The 14,772-nt window shown below is 42.2% G+C and overlaps 1 protein-coding gene across 5 annotated transcripts in view; it reads right to left on the minus strand.

The window, feature by feature from the left end:
* LOC134299383 (uncharacterized) overlaps window positions 1-9,998 on the minus strand; it is a 19,806-nt gene extending 9,808 nt beyond the window's left edge. For 3 of the 5 annotated variants that reach the window (XR_010006574.1, XR_010006573.1, XR_010006572.1), the window contains exons 1-8: window positions 8,750-9,997; window positions 8,101-8,221; window positions 6,660-6,885; window positions 5,403-5,501; window positions 4,692-4,888; window positions 4,494-4,583; window positions 4,341-4,412; window positions 4,216-4,259 (exon numbers count right to left, since the gene is read on the minus strand). The gene's annotated coding sequence lies outside the window, so the exon portion shown is untranslated. Of the gene's footprint in view, window positions 1-4,215; window positions 4,260-4,340; window positions 4,413-4,493; window positions 4,584-4,691; window positions 4,889-5,402; window positions 5,502-6,659; window positions 6,886-8,100; window positions 8,222-8,749 lie in introns of all 5 variants that reach the window. The other 2 variants (XR_010006576.1, XR_010006575.1) reach the window with 1 other exon arrangement.
* Between the last annotated feature and the right edge of the window lie 4,774 nt (window positions 9,999-14,772).

Consider the following 14,772-nt stretch of genomic DNA (forward strand, 5'->3'; position numbering starts at 1 on the left):
TGGAGTCTTGCTTACCCAACCTTCACTCATCCAGCGTTCTGTATTATCCAACACAATCTCCTTTTTAGTAGTAAATGTTTTTGTGGTCAATGTTTTCAATACATTGCAATGTTTTGGTGTTAAATTCGTAAATACAGTAATTACTACATAACATTAGCATGTATTGAACTGGTTTTTCTGTTGATTTGTTGTAAAACATGTTTTGGTGCTTAATTTGTACAATTATAATGGAATTTGACGTTTAATAGGCTTTTTCTTAATCCCTCCTTATTATCCAACATTTTCACTTGTCCTGCCAGCCCATTTATGTTCGATAAGTGAGACTCTGCTGTAGATATTTAGTTATATCATGCAAAAATGTTTGTCTGTGTTCCCATTCATCAGAAATGAGACTGCCTTGTTGTATGTAGGCAATGTAGGCATGCACAGCGGAGCTGCTGACTCAGCTTGACTTGGGAGACTCCTGAACTTCATTTGTCTTCTTACTTTGAAAGAAAGATGGGTATCTTCATTTCTCTGTCTTCATTTCTCTGTCTGCCTCTGACACTCAGTGTGTGTGCCTTTTAAAAGTATCAACATTTCTTCCTTACCAGGGAATGTCCGTTTTCTTTTTGTTCACTTTTTTTTCTTTGATTTACACAAAGTATTCAAAGATTATCTAATTGTACAACATTTATCATATCTTTCTCTTCTTTCTAACAATATATTTTAATCCCTCAACCCTACTTTGGACCAGTTTTTAAATATTCTACCTATTTATTCTGTGAAAGGCTTCCAATTATTTTGAAAACATTGTATTGTTTTATTTCTAAGGAGACAGGTTAATGCATCAAATTCTGCAAAATTTAGCAGTTTGGTTGACCATTTGTTTACAGATGGAATAATACTTTCTTTCCAGTGTCTGACATAAACTATTTGGGCAGCTGTTGCAGCATTTTCAAAGAAACCAATATTTTTCTTATTGATGACATCATTTATCAGTCCCAACAAAAATATCTCTGGTAAAAACAGTATATTCTGCCCCAGGTAGGAGTGTGACAAGGTATCTGTGATGTCTCAGGTACCTTTGACCCCTGACTCCGCAGTCAGTACTGATCAAGCTACTGAGGAGTTTTTCCCAGCCCAGCAAGTCTCACTCCCTTTCCAGATGCCGTCTGTTGATGTTTTGCAAGACCCAATTAAGACCCGCCTTGAGCCTGAGGCAATTCTCCCAGACTCCCCGGAGAGCTCAGTGTTTGATAGAAGACTTTCTATTCAAACAGATAGGTATCGGAGGCAGATTATCTGCAGGAGCACAAGATTAGCAGAACGGAGTTATTGTGTTTGAATCCACAAACTGAGCCTCTTCCCTTGGGAAGATTAAGGGAGGCTAACATCTGGCAGGTATGTTGTTACCAGTTCATTCTCTTGGGAAAATGGGGAGACAAGCACCTGTTTCAGGGAGTTCTTGAACTTCCATAAAAGTTCTGTGCAAAGGTTACCCATTGCAGAGTTCAACGTGACTGTTGAGAAACATACTTCGACTCTTGTTCCTGAGTTTCCCAGTGGCCTGCCAGCGAGCTTACTCTTGAGAAGACCGGGAGTTACATCCCCATCCTTGCCAAGTGTGGACTGCGTTTAGATCCACCACGAACAACCTTGCCTTGCCTTGAATCCTTGCTCTGGACATTTATTCCAAGAACTTCCCTGGAAGACTTTGCTCATTTCCCCACTCAAACTGCCTGAGAGTTTGAGTGTGTTTCGGTTACTGGATTTTAAACTTTGAACTCTAATACTGGACATTGAATTTCGTTTTATTGGACTAAATTTCACCTTTCCACAAAGGACAATTGCTGGACTATATACTCTGCTTATTTTTGTTTGTTTCTTTTATTTCTTTAATAAAGATATTTGATAGTTTATTGGCCTACGTGTTGATTTCCAGTGTTCGCGCAGCCTAGAGCGTTACAGTTTGAACTCCGCCACAAAGGCACTTGGAAATCAAAGGCCAATATAACCGAAGAACAAGGCGCCGGAGCCGGTCCAGCAGCCGGAACCTCAGAGCCTCAATACAGCATTGCGCAGGAGGAGTACCGCAGGATGCGGGACGATTCGAGAACAGGAGGAGGAGATCCGCAGCTTGAAGGATCGCGGTACACGACTTCCCACTTTGGCGTTGCCTACCAAGTTCTCAGGAGATCCACAAAAAGTCCATGTATTTCGCTGGAGGCCCGTGAAGCAGAGTTCCCTCAAGAGGATCTAAAGGTAGCCTGCATTTACAGTCTCCTGGATGGGCCGGCTGCTATTGGGCGACGGCTTTGTATGATGCGGCGTCTGCACCCCTCGCCTCTGCACGACAGTTTTTGTGTCACCTTCGGGACACTTGGGGAGTTCAAGATAATCAAGAAGCGGCCAGACACAAAATCCAGCGTTTATTTCAAAGAGACAGACCTTTGGCTCAGTATATAGCCGAGTTGCGTGTTTTAGCCCAAAACACGGGTTGGAACGATGTTGCTTTGAAAGGGCAGTTCCGTGAGGGGCTCAATCTGCAAATGCAGGAGGAAGTGTCCAAAGTAGAGCCACCGGAGACTTTGGAAAGACTCATTGCACTTTGTTTACATGCGGAAATCCTGATTGCCAACCGAAAGCAATGGACTCGGGGCCAGAGTGGGAGACCGGGAATTAAAGCTCCCTCCACTAACTATCCCCAGCCCCGAGCGGTCTGGAAACCTTCACCATCGACACCCACATCAGCCTTAGATGAAGAAGAACCGATGCAGCTGAGTCATTCTTTCTTTTACAGCATTTCTGAATGGTATCAGCCCCATAGCCAAGCTGGGATGGAAGAAGCGAGGGCCTAATTCAAGCAGAGTCCTTTTCACCGGGTACCCTGACTAGAGGAGAAGGAGGAACATCTGTGAGTATGGGCACACAATGGAACCAGCAGTCCCAGGCAGAGATGGAAGATCATCTTCAGCCAGGTAGGTCATGGAGAGGATGTGTGAATGGCTCTGAAGAAGGAGAGTTAATTTCATCTGATAATAATACAGTAGAGTCTCACTTATCCAACACTCACTTATCCAACGTTCGGGATTATCCAACGCATTTTTGTAGTCAATGTTTTCAATATATCATGATATTTTGGTGCTAAATTCGTAAATACAGTAATTACTACATAGCATTAATGTGTAATGAACTACTTTTTCTGTCAAATTTGTTGTATAACATGATGTTTTGGTGCTTAATTTGTAAAATCATAACCTATTTTGATGTTTAATAGGCTTTTTCTTAATCTCTCCTTATTATCCAACATATTCACTTATCCAACATTCTGCCGGCCCGTTTATGTTGGATAAGTGAGACTCTACTGTAATAATAACTTTATTTTTATATCCTGCCATCATCTCCCCTAGGGGACTTGGGGTGGCTCACATGGGGCAATGCCCAACAACACAATTAAAATAAAATTACATATGAATGCAGTTTACAGTATAAAAACAGAGTAAAAACAACATTATAACAATAAATAATGACATCAACCAGCAACCAAACACAGTTTCTGTTATCTTCATGGGTGGATGGACTAAATGTGGCAGTAAAGGGTAGGTTGATAATAATAATAATAATAATAATAATAATAATAATAATAATAATAATAATAATAATAATCACTTTTATTATGTGTATAGAAGATATATAGGTAAAGGTAAAGGTTTCCCCTGACGTTAAGTCCAGTCGTGTCCGACTCTAGGGGTTGGTGCTCATCTCCATTTCTAAGCTGAAGAGTCCGTATGTCACCTCCAAGGTCATGTGGCCGGCATGACTGCATGGAGCACCGTTACCTTCCCGCCTGAATGGTACCTATTGATCTACTCACATTTGCATGTTTTCGAACTACTGGGTTGGCAAAAACTGGGGCTAACAGTGGGCGCTCATTCAGCTTCCCGGATTCGAACCTGTGACCTTTGGTCTGCAAGTTCAGCAGCTCAGCAGTTTAACACACTGTGCCACTGGTGTGTTATCCAAATAAAATATGTGCAGTGTTTCAGAGGAATTAGTTAGTATTTGACCCCCTAATAGTCTGAGGGACCACAAACCAGCCCACAGCTTTAAAAGTTTGAGGAGCTCTGTTCGAGGAAATAGACTGTTGTTGCTTTTTTGATCAGGACTTGGGGGCCTCTGCCAGGTGCTTGGCTCCCCACAGCCTGCGCCCCCTCCCTTTCTAGTCCCACTTACCCTTGACATACTCCAAATCCTCTAACTCCAGTGGTGTTGGTTCGCTAAGAGAAACGAAAAAATCATATGTAAGAACATAAACCCCAAAGACTCCCAAAAAAAGACCTGAAGGAATGTGTTTTTACCTGAGGAGTTCTTTGGACGCCCCAGGGAAAAATACGGGAAGGTGTGCATTTTAGATGCTGTCTGGGTGCGCCCTAAGAGAAACAAAAAAAAGCATGTGTAAGAACATAAAACCCAAAGATGTATCCAGCTCAACAAGAAGACTCAACACTCACCCAAAAAGTGAGAAGTTACCACAATGCCTGGGAAAGCTGCCTCCAAAATGCGTCCATACTGTCATTGTCTCCTCCCCTAGTCAGGGTGCACTGTGAAAGAAAGAGAACAGCAAAGTGACTATTGAGAATCTTCCCCTGAAATCTTGCTCTCTCTTTCTCCTCTGCAGAACTACAGTATTCCTGCCTTTTGCTCCTTACTCAGGATTTGTACGACTCCTCTCAAATGGGGCCCTCACTCCTTTCGTCCCGGCCCCGCTGCAAAGCTGATACCATCCAGAAATGCTGTATCCCCTCTCTTCACAGAAGTACAAAGCTCCTGCCTTTCCTTCCTTGCCCAAGTGTCCAATGTGCTGTTCACGGAGGAGGAGGAGGACTCTTGAGCTTATTGCAGAGTACTAGAGGATAAAACAAAACAGCAAAATGTCAGCAACAACCCTGTGGGTGGATGGACTAAATGCAGCAGTACAGGGTAGGGGGATCAAGGTTTACTACAGGATGCTTTGTAAAGAACCAGTGAATTAATGTCCTTTATGAGTAATAGTCTTTCAATGCTACTCATAAAAGACATTAACCTTGGGAGAAATATTCAAGAATCAAATTCAGAATTTTGCCTATAATATGGAATTGGAGAAATGCAGAAAATGAGGCAAAAGGGATAAAGGTTTACTCAATGAAATAAAATGATATTTAATCCCTTCCCCCCCATATAAAAAGTATGAAGGTGAAAATAATCAATGTTGGAAATGTGACACTCACGAAGGGTCCTACTATCAAAGGTGGTGGATATGTCAAAAGGCCTAAAAAATTCTGGAAACAAAGCCATGGGATATTACAAGAAATTCCTCAAACAAGAATGGGCTTAATTCCCAAACACTTGGGATACTGATTTCTTCATGTAAGAAAAGCAACCTGAATAGAAAGATGAAGGGCTTTCCTTATGGGGTATACTTTGATTGACCTCCTCCTCCAACAGCAAGTCAAACAGTTTCCACATAACTTCCAGATGTTCTGCAAAGGAGAAGGGAGAACAAGGTCAGAGGGAGGAAGAGGGAGTTGCCTTGAGAGAGGGCCTGTTTTTGGGCCATTGCTTTTCCCAAGATAGATTCAATCCCAAAGGTCCCCAAACCTGTATTCAGACGGGCCCTTCCTCCCCATTCAATATCTCTTTGAAAAGGGGGGGGGCTGCATCCCTAACTTCCCGTTCTGGTGATCTATTTCCATCTGCTTTCCACCCAAGACATTTTTACATTACACCAGGCATATTGGTCAATAAAGTAGGTCTAAAAATCAAATATTTCCTAAAAATAAACCTTCATTTGCAATGCTTACTAAGCAGGCTGGTTTTGATTGCAAAAATGTTCAGAAACCTTTTATTACTTTTCATGACCCCAATATTGACCTAGGAAGACCCATTAGAAGGGAACTGTATTATATGAGTCTACATAGACCATAGAATGAAGTTTAAATTATGTAGATGCGGGACGTGACCAGTTCCTGCCTTCTGCCCCACAAGATAGAGGACCAAATGCATTACCAAATATAGGACTACTAGCTGTGCCTGGCCACGCGTTGCTGTGGCATTGTCTGGTGGTGTTGGTGAAAAATTGTTGAGGTAGTGGTGGTATTGAATGTCTGTTGTATGGTTGTCTTTATGTTTAGTATGCACACTGAAGTGGATTATATGGCAGTGTGGACTCAAGATAATCCAGTTCAAAGCAGATAATATAAGATTCTACATGGGTTATATAGCTGTATGGAAGGGCCTTGAGTCTACACTGCCATATAATCCAGTTAAAATCTGATAATCTGTGGAAGAGGCCTAAGTGAGGCCTAACTGTGCCTGTCCCCTGGGCTGAGTAGGTTGCTAGGAGACCAAGTGGGCGGAGCTTAGCCTTCAAACTGGCAGCAATTGGATAAAAACTATTATTCCTCTCCCTGTAATGAGGACTTAATTTTTCTTTTCTTTTTGTTATATCAACCTAGAGCTGTGAATGATGGGTTGTGTTGTCAAATTTCGAGGTTGGGAGGCCTGTAGTTTTGTTGTTTTGTCCGCTGCCCTGATGCCATCATTCTTTTATATATATAGATATTATGGTGCTGCAGCATGGACATGGATTAAAAAATGATGCCTTCCGGCCCACCAATGACCAAGAGCTAAGTACTTACTTTGACCAATCTTCTCAAGGCTATCTGGGCAAGATGAAATGTTCCTTCTTCAACAGAAGAACTAAAGCAACTGCCTATCTCTTCTGCGTCACCAACGGAATGGGCAGCACTGATCTGATTCAGAACTGCATTCTTATGGCAACGGTGAAAACAAAGGCACAACAGGCTCCAGGGAAGCGATGGTCCCTTTCTGAATCCATGTACATACATCGGGTAGTTGCCCCACCTAATTTGAAACCAATGACAACAAATTAAAAAACAATTAGAAGAAATAAGAGTCCAACACATTACACATGGCCTCCAAAATCAAGACTAGAAGACCTCTCAGAAATCCACCCATTTGTGGAAAAACATTAAGGGATGCCTGGATCCCCTGTCTGGGAAGGGACTTTCAGAGCCTTAGAACAACCACTGGGAAGGGCCACTCCCATTTTCCCACCAAATGGCCCATCCATTACAAGAACAGTAGAGTCTTGCTTACCCAACCTTCACTCATCCAACGTTCTGTATTATTCAACACAATCTCCTTTTTAGTAGTAAATGTTTTTGTGGTCAATGTTTTCAATACATTGTGATGTTTCGGTGTTAAATTCGTAAATACAGTAATTACTACATAACATTATCATGTATTGAACTGGTTTTTCTGTTGATTTTATTTTTTTCTCTTTCCTGCTTTTCTTTTCCCCTTTCTTGTGTTGTAAAAATAGGAAATATAAAATAAAAACATAGGCTTGCTGTGAGTTTTCAGGGCCGTATGGCCATGTTCCAGAAGCATCCTCTCCTGACGTTTCACCCACATCTATGGCAGGCATCCCCAGAGGTTGTGAAGTCATAGATGTGGGTGAAACATCAGGAGAGAATGCTTCTGGGGCATGGTCATACAGTCTGGAAAATTCACAGCAACCCAGTGATTCTGGCTATGAAAACCTTCGACAACACAATAAAAACTGATTTTTTAATAAGTAGGTCTAAAAATCCAACATTTCCTGAAAATAAACCAGCATTTTCAAAGCTTGCTAAACAGGCTAGTTTGGGTTGTAAAAACATTCAGAAACCTTTTACTACTTTTCGTGACGCCGACATTGAGTTTGAGGGACCCATTAGAACTGAACTGCATTATATGAATCTACACGGAAAATATAATGAAATTTAAAACTGAGTTATATGGCAGAGTATTTGGGGTCCGTGACCAGTGCCTGCCTTCTGCCCCACCAGTGGCCAAGAGCTAAGCACTTACTTTGACCAGTTTTCTGAAGGGCATCAATGAAATGTCCTTTTTTTGGCAGAAGAGATATATGGCAACTGCCTCTCTCCATTGATCTAGTTCTGCCCCACCAGTGCCAAAGAGCCAAGCACTTTGAAGAGTCTTCTGAAGGGCATGTTGTCAGATTAAATCCTTTCTAAGACAGGCCAAGACAGAATATCTGCCTTTTAACTTCACCTTAGCAACGGAATGGGCAGCACTGGTTCGGAACTGCATTCTTATGGTAACAAAGGGGCTCCAGGCTCCCGCGATGGTCCCTTTCTGAATCCATATCGATATGGTAGTTGCTCTACCAAATCTGAAACCAACGATAACAAATTAAAGGACAATTAGAAGAAATAGGAGTCCAGCACATTATACATGCCCTGCTAGTTCAAGAGCTGAAGACATCTTGGAAGATCTAAACATGGAAGGCATGCCAGGATCCCTTGCCTGGGAAGAGACTTACAGAGCCTGACAACAACCACTGGGAATGCCTTCTCCCATGTTTTCATAAGCAATCTTTGGGCCCTTCCACACAGTTATATAACCAAGAATATCAAGGCAGAAAATCCCACAATATCTGCTTTGATATCTTAGTCCACACAGCCATATATTCCAATTCAAATCCCAAATGTGGGATTTTATTTAGCTGTGTAGAAAGGGCCTTTGAAGAGGCACACAGTCGTAACCACAAATGAGCAGCTTTGAATGGTCACCCCCCACCCCAGCCTCAGAGGAGCAGCATTTGAAGGGCACACAGATGGCACTTCCAGACAACACTATATCACGGGTTTTAAACAGGGTTAAAAAAACCCAGGACTTCAGAAGAGGTCCACATACAGACCTGTTCTGGAATTTCTGCCTCCGTTGTCCAGACCTGCTGCTTTGTTCGAAGATTTAGAGGCTCCCAAGATGGCCGACAAGAGACTTCCTCCAGAAACCTCAGCAACTTTTTTTTTAAGCCTTGGGATGCAAATACAGTAGAGTCTCACTTATCCAACATAAACGGGCCGGCAGAACGTTGGATAAGCGAATATGTTGGATAATAAGGAGGGATTAAGGAAAAGCTTATTAAATATCAAATTAGGTTATGATTTTACAAATTAAGCACCAAAACATCATCTTATACAACAAATCTGACAGAAAAAGTAGTTCAATATACAGTAATGCTATGTAGTAATTACTGTATTTACGAATTTAACACCAAAATATCACGATGTATTGAAAACATTGACTACAAAAATACGTTGGATAACCCAGAACGTTGGATAAGCGAGTGTTGGATAAGTGAGACTCTACTGTATATAGATATGAGGATTTCTACAAAAGTTTTGTTCTTTGTCCTGGCCAGAAAAACTGTCCTCCAGATGTTTCATGGAGTATACCCCACACAAACAAGCCTCGTGAGGTAGGACCACTTCTGCCCAAGTCAGCAGTACACAATCAAACAGGAACACACACTTTTCAGCCAGCGCTTTGTGATTTTCGACTATTTTTACAGCCTAGCTGCCTGGCCATCTATCCAGAAAAATTTGGTTGTGTACTTGTGGCATTGAACTACAGGGTGCTGTTACTAGGTTATACATGGCTGTTTGTATTAGCCACCTGCATGACCTTGGCTCTCAGTATTTACATTCCTCTCCAGCACATCCATGTCCCACCAGCCAGTAGTAAATTTTTGCCATTTACTAAACTGTACCCATGTTGTCAGCATACACCCAATGAGAAACCAACATGTATAACTCCGCAACATCATCCTGTTTTTCCCTGGCACAAGTACACCATGAAATCTGTTTGCACATATGGCCATACAACAAGGTCTGACTAATTACAGTAATGATGACATTCTGTTCCTGGTTTGAAAGTGTCTGTTCCTGTGTCATTGTGTACTACTTAATGTGAAAGTACTTGTTGCACCCCAAGAACTTCATTTTTCTGGCTCAAACTTCATTAAACAGGTGAAGGACGAAGTTCCTCTTCCTAGGACAAAGTTTTTGCCTTCTACTCAAGTGTCACCTTTTTTTTAAGGAACTGACCAATCTGGAACAAATATCTAAAACCCGGGAATAAACCCAGATAAAACATTCTGTGATTTCCGATTGCAGGGACATACAGACATGCGAAGATCCGGATTTTCCCTCAAACCCGCGATATTCCCGCACTTGGAAATTTAGCATTTTTTGCCTTCTGTAGGGATTGCTTCCGGGTTTACAGGGAACGGCATCTGGCCACCCTCCGGATTGCTGCAGGAGCTCCTGGGATAAAGGTGCTGTCTGGACGGCTCCTGACTCAGAGCGGCTCCACACAGCACTTCAATGGGAGTGCAATCAAGTTTTTAAAACACAATTAGACTCGCACTGAAGTCTGCACACGCCTCAGAAAGTGCATGTTTTCTGAGGAGGGGGGATGTTCACATACCCTGTGGGGCTTTCCAGCAGACACCAAAAAAACTCCCAGAGAAGCCCTAAAAATGGTGAAGAACTTACCAGGCCGCCATTAGGCCTCAGAGCATACTTCCTGGAATGTCCTAACTATGGGCTGTGGTGCAGGCTGGAAAGCAAGCCAGCTGCAACAAATCAACAAATCACTCTGACCAAGAGGTCATGAGTTCGAGGCCAGCCCTGTGCCTGCGTCTTGTCTCTGTCTCTGTTCTATGTCATGGCATTGAATGTTTGCCTTTATGTGTGCAATGTGAACCGCCCTGAGTCCCCTTCGGGGTGAGAAGGGCGGGATATAAATGCTGTAAATAAATAAATAAATAAATGTGCGCGGAGGCCATGGCGGGAGCGATATGCCCCCCTCACTTGCTGACACATAATGGTACATTCCAGGAAGTGTGCTCTGAGGCTGTATGGAGGCCCAATACGTTATTTTAATTTTAATGGGTTTTTGTGGGGGTGGAGGTGCGGTTGGGGAGGAGGTGTGAGCCCTCTCAGTTTTCTGGACTGATTCAGCTCAGAAAAATGCGAGAGGGCTGTCTGGACTGCCCTCTCAGAAATCCAGGACTTCTGAGGGGGCAATCCAAATAGCAGCCATTGTGGGTTCAACCCACACCTTTCAAGAAGGCGCGGATCTAACCCACTGTCAAATTACCTTGGGACAAAGCAGGGTTTTCCTGCTTTGTGCCAAATGCAGTCATGTTTACCTGAGGCATTGTCTGATTGCCCCCGGTAAATATGTGAAAGGGCATGCGTTTTAGGGTCTGTCAAGATGGCCCCTCAGCCTCAAATGAGCAGCCTATCATAGACAGCCTGCCTCGGCCTAGGGTGGCCAGTCTTAGAAGAGGGACACTGTCTCAGGCCACTTCCACACAGAATAAAATCCCACATTTTCTGCTTTGAACTGGAACGTATGGCAGTGTGGACACAGATAACCCAGTTCAAAGAAGATATTGTGGGTTATTCTGCCTTGGCATTCTGGGTTATATGACTGTGTGGAGGGGCCCTCAGTTAGGTAATTTGTAACATTATTTATTGTTTGTTTTTGTGAAGGGGCATACGCTTTGCACGTTCTCAGGAGTCCCCTTCTGACTGGGAATGGCAGCGTGAAAGGACACACCAAGGACTTGAATCTCTCTGAAGATAGCTTTATTTGCCAGCCAAGCAAATAGCGGACAGTGGCTTGAAGCCTAAAGGATTGTTGTGTCCAAAGATGGGGCCGAGGTCTTTTATCACTTACAGTGACTCAAACAACACAATTTTGATTGGTGTTTACAGTTTGTCCCTTTCATTGGTTTATTCTTCACTCACTGTGTTCTAGTTGGCTCACTATCCAATACATGCAAACAGCTTAAGATGGAAATTTTCTGAAACTTCATGTTTCTGTGCTGACCCTGACGAACTTGAGCAGCAGCCAACACTGGTCTTATCTTCTAGTTTCCCATAACAAGAATTGGGAGAGGGCTATTTTTCTAAAACTGCAGTATCTGCTCTCTTCCTCTCAGGACTGCAACTCTCATTATCCATTTTCAGACTACAGCCCCTAGTCTGAGGAGGAGTCAAAATGAACTTTTTGGGGCAATTTCCATCGTTTCCTTTTGCTCCACAAGCAGGAATGTTTGGTTGTGAGCTACCTCATAACACTTCTACTTTACCAAAAAATAAAATAGCCATTTAGGGTACATTTCTTTTTTTCGTCCATGATTTGTCAGTCTGTACTGCGTTCCAAAGGGGAATGCTTCCCCCCCCCTCGATTTTCTCTCCCTCCCTCTCTGCAGTTGGGAATTGTGGGAGTTGTAATCCAAAACACCAGTTGAGCCTGTGTTGCTGCATTCCAAAGGGGATCCCCTTCCCTTTTCTCTCCCTCTCTCTCTCTGCTTTTGGGAATTGTGGGAGTTGAAGTACCAAAAAGCACCAAGAGGGATGGTGGCAGTGTGGAAACCTCTACATTAAAAAATATGCAAGACAACTGAGTGCACTAAACAGTGTGATCCCAAGGTAGGGAAAAGCTACTTTTTATTACGGAATGGAGTTAGACTCTTCTGAGCACTTCTGAACACTTCCCAGCGTAATCTGATTAAGTCCTTTGAGTTCTTGTTGCATTGTGGTCAATGGGACAGGTTTATAAGCAATGGCCACAGGCTCCTCGTGCTCATTGTCTTGAAAAATTCCTGCATTTTCTTCTGGCTCCAAGAGTTCACTGAATTCAGAAGTCATTAAAGCTTCTACATCTGTTTCCACAGTTGTTTATTCTTCTGTTTGATAGTTATTTTTTATTTCTTCAAGTTCGACTTCACTGAACACCTTGTTGCTGGTGAGGTATCTCCTCTGATCAGCAAGCTTCTGTTCAGTTACAGTTGAATCTGGTTATTTATTTATTTATTTATTTACAGCATTTATATTCCGCCCTTCTCAACCCGAAGGGGACTCAGGGCGGATCACATTACACATATAGGCAAACATTCAATGCCTTTTAACATAGAACAAAGACAAACAAACATAGGCTCCGAGTGGGCCTCGAACTCATGACCTCCTGGTCAGAGTGATTCATTGCAGTGATTCATTGCAGCTGCTCTCCAGCCTGCGCCACACCCCGAGTTATTCAAGTTTCCATAGCTGGTACATCCATTTTTGGGCTTGTTATTGTTATTATTATTACTACTACTATTAATTGGCAGGCCTCAAAATAACTCTAGAGACTATCTGCTCCGCACCCTCTATTTTCTTGTGAAGAGGAGAATGTCATATTAGCAATTGTACTCTTATTAGCCCCTACTAACCAGGTTTTAATTGAGGTTATTTTGGATTCTTTTTTGGTCAGGGATTGAGGGCCTCTGCCAAAGGCCCAATCATTTTGAGGAGTTTTCTCAACCCCATCTTCAGACAGGCAAAGATACACAGAGATGGGAAATCTCCCTTTTGCCTTCCTGTCCCTAATGGAATGGGCAGTACCGGTCTGCTTTGGAACTGCATTCTCATGGCAACGGTGTCAACAAAGAAGCCACAGGCTCCAGGGAAGTGATGGTCCTTTCTGAACCCATACACATTGGGTTGTTGCCCCACCAAATTTGAAACCAGTGTTAACAAATTAAAGAATAATTAGAACAAATAAGAGTCCAACATATTATACATGGCCTCCAAAATCAAGAACCGAAGACTTCTTGGAAATCCATCCACCCATTCCGCCCCACCAGTGCCAAAGGCCCAAAAACGTACATTGAAGAGTCTTCTGAAGGGCATCTTCAGGCAGACCAAGAATGATGAAGGCAAAAGAGAGAGCAAATCTCCCCTTTTCCTTAACCTCACTAATGGAATTGACCCTTTCTAAGACAGGGCCTCCTTTTATTTTCTTTATTACTCTGTTATCCAACCTGTCCTTTAAACAGATGCCAAAGAGCCAACTACTTACTTTGACTAGTCTTCTTTTTTATGTTGTAATGTTTTTTATTTTATTTTATTGAACAGTTTTCATATAATATAAAAGATAAGGAGTATAAAAGTGGGGAGGCAGGTAAGGAGGGAAGGAGAGGGAAAGGGTCAATAGGGAATTTAGGAGAAGGGGGAAGAGTGAAAAGTGGGGGGAGTTATAGGGTTGAAAAGAAAGGGATAAGGAAGGGGGTTGTGATGGGGAAAGGGAAAAATATCAGCTTCCATCTTCATTGATACAGGTAATTACAATCTGAGTTCTCTTATTTCTTTCATCTTACTGGTTGGTTTTGTTCTTTATTATTTGATTGTCAATCATTTTCTTATTTACTTTTCCACATGTATCTTTTTTTCCATATATTCTTCATACTGTTTCCAATCAGTTTGTTTACAGGTTTTCCTCTGTGCTGTCTCAGCAAGAATGTTAGTGTATCCATATCATGGAGGTCTTCCATTTTCTCCAGCCATTGTTCTGTTTTTTGGTATTTCCTGTGTTTTCCAGTACTTTGCAAAAATAATTCTCACAGTTGTATTCATATATGCGAATAAAATGTCCACATTTAAATTAAAATCTGTGTCTTTGTTGGTTATTCCTAAGAGGTAATATTCCGGTTTCAATGGGAAGGTCTTTTTCAATATTTTTTGAGTTTCTGTATCTATTGCTTTCCAAAATTTTACCGTTTCTTCGCACGACCACCACATGTGATAGTAGGAGCCCACTTGACTATTACATTTCCAACAATTGTTTTGTACATTTTGGTACATTATGCCTACATTTTTTTCGGAGTTATGTACCATCTATGGAACATTTTCAACCAATTTTCTTTTAAATCTGATGCGTAAGTGTAGTTTGACTAGTCTTCTCAAGGGCATCTTGGCTCAGTGAAATGTTCTTTCTTCGGCAGAAGAGATAAAGCAGGCTCAAGAACGGAATGGGCAGCACTGGTCTGGTTTGGAACTTCAGACTTCTGAAGAGCATCTTGGTAAAATAAAACTCTTCCTT

The sequence above is a fragment of the Anolis carolinensis genome, chromosome 5, assembly GCF_035594765.1.
Source record: "Anolis carolinensis isolate JA03-04 chromosome 5, rAnoCar3.1.pri, whole genome shotgun sequence".
Lineage (NCBI taxonomy): Eukaryota > Metazoa > Chordata > Lepidosauria > Squamata > Dactyloidae > Anolis > Anolis carolinensis.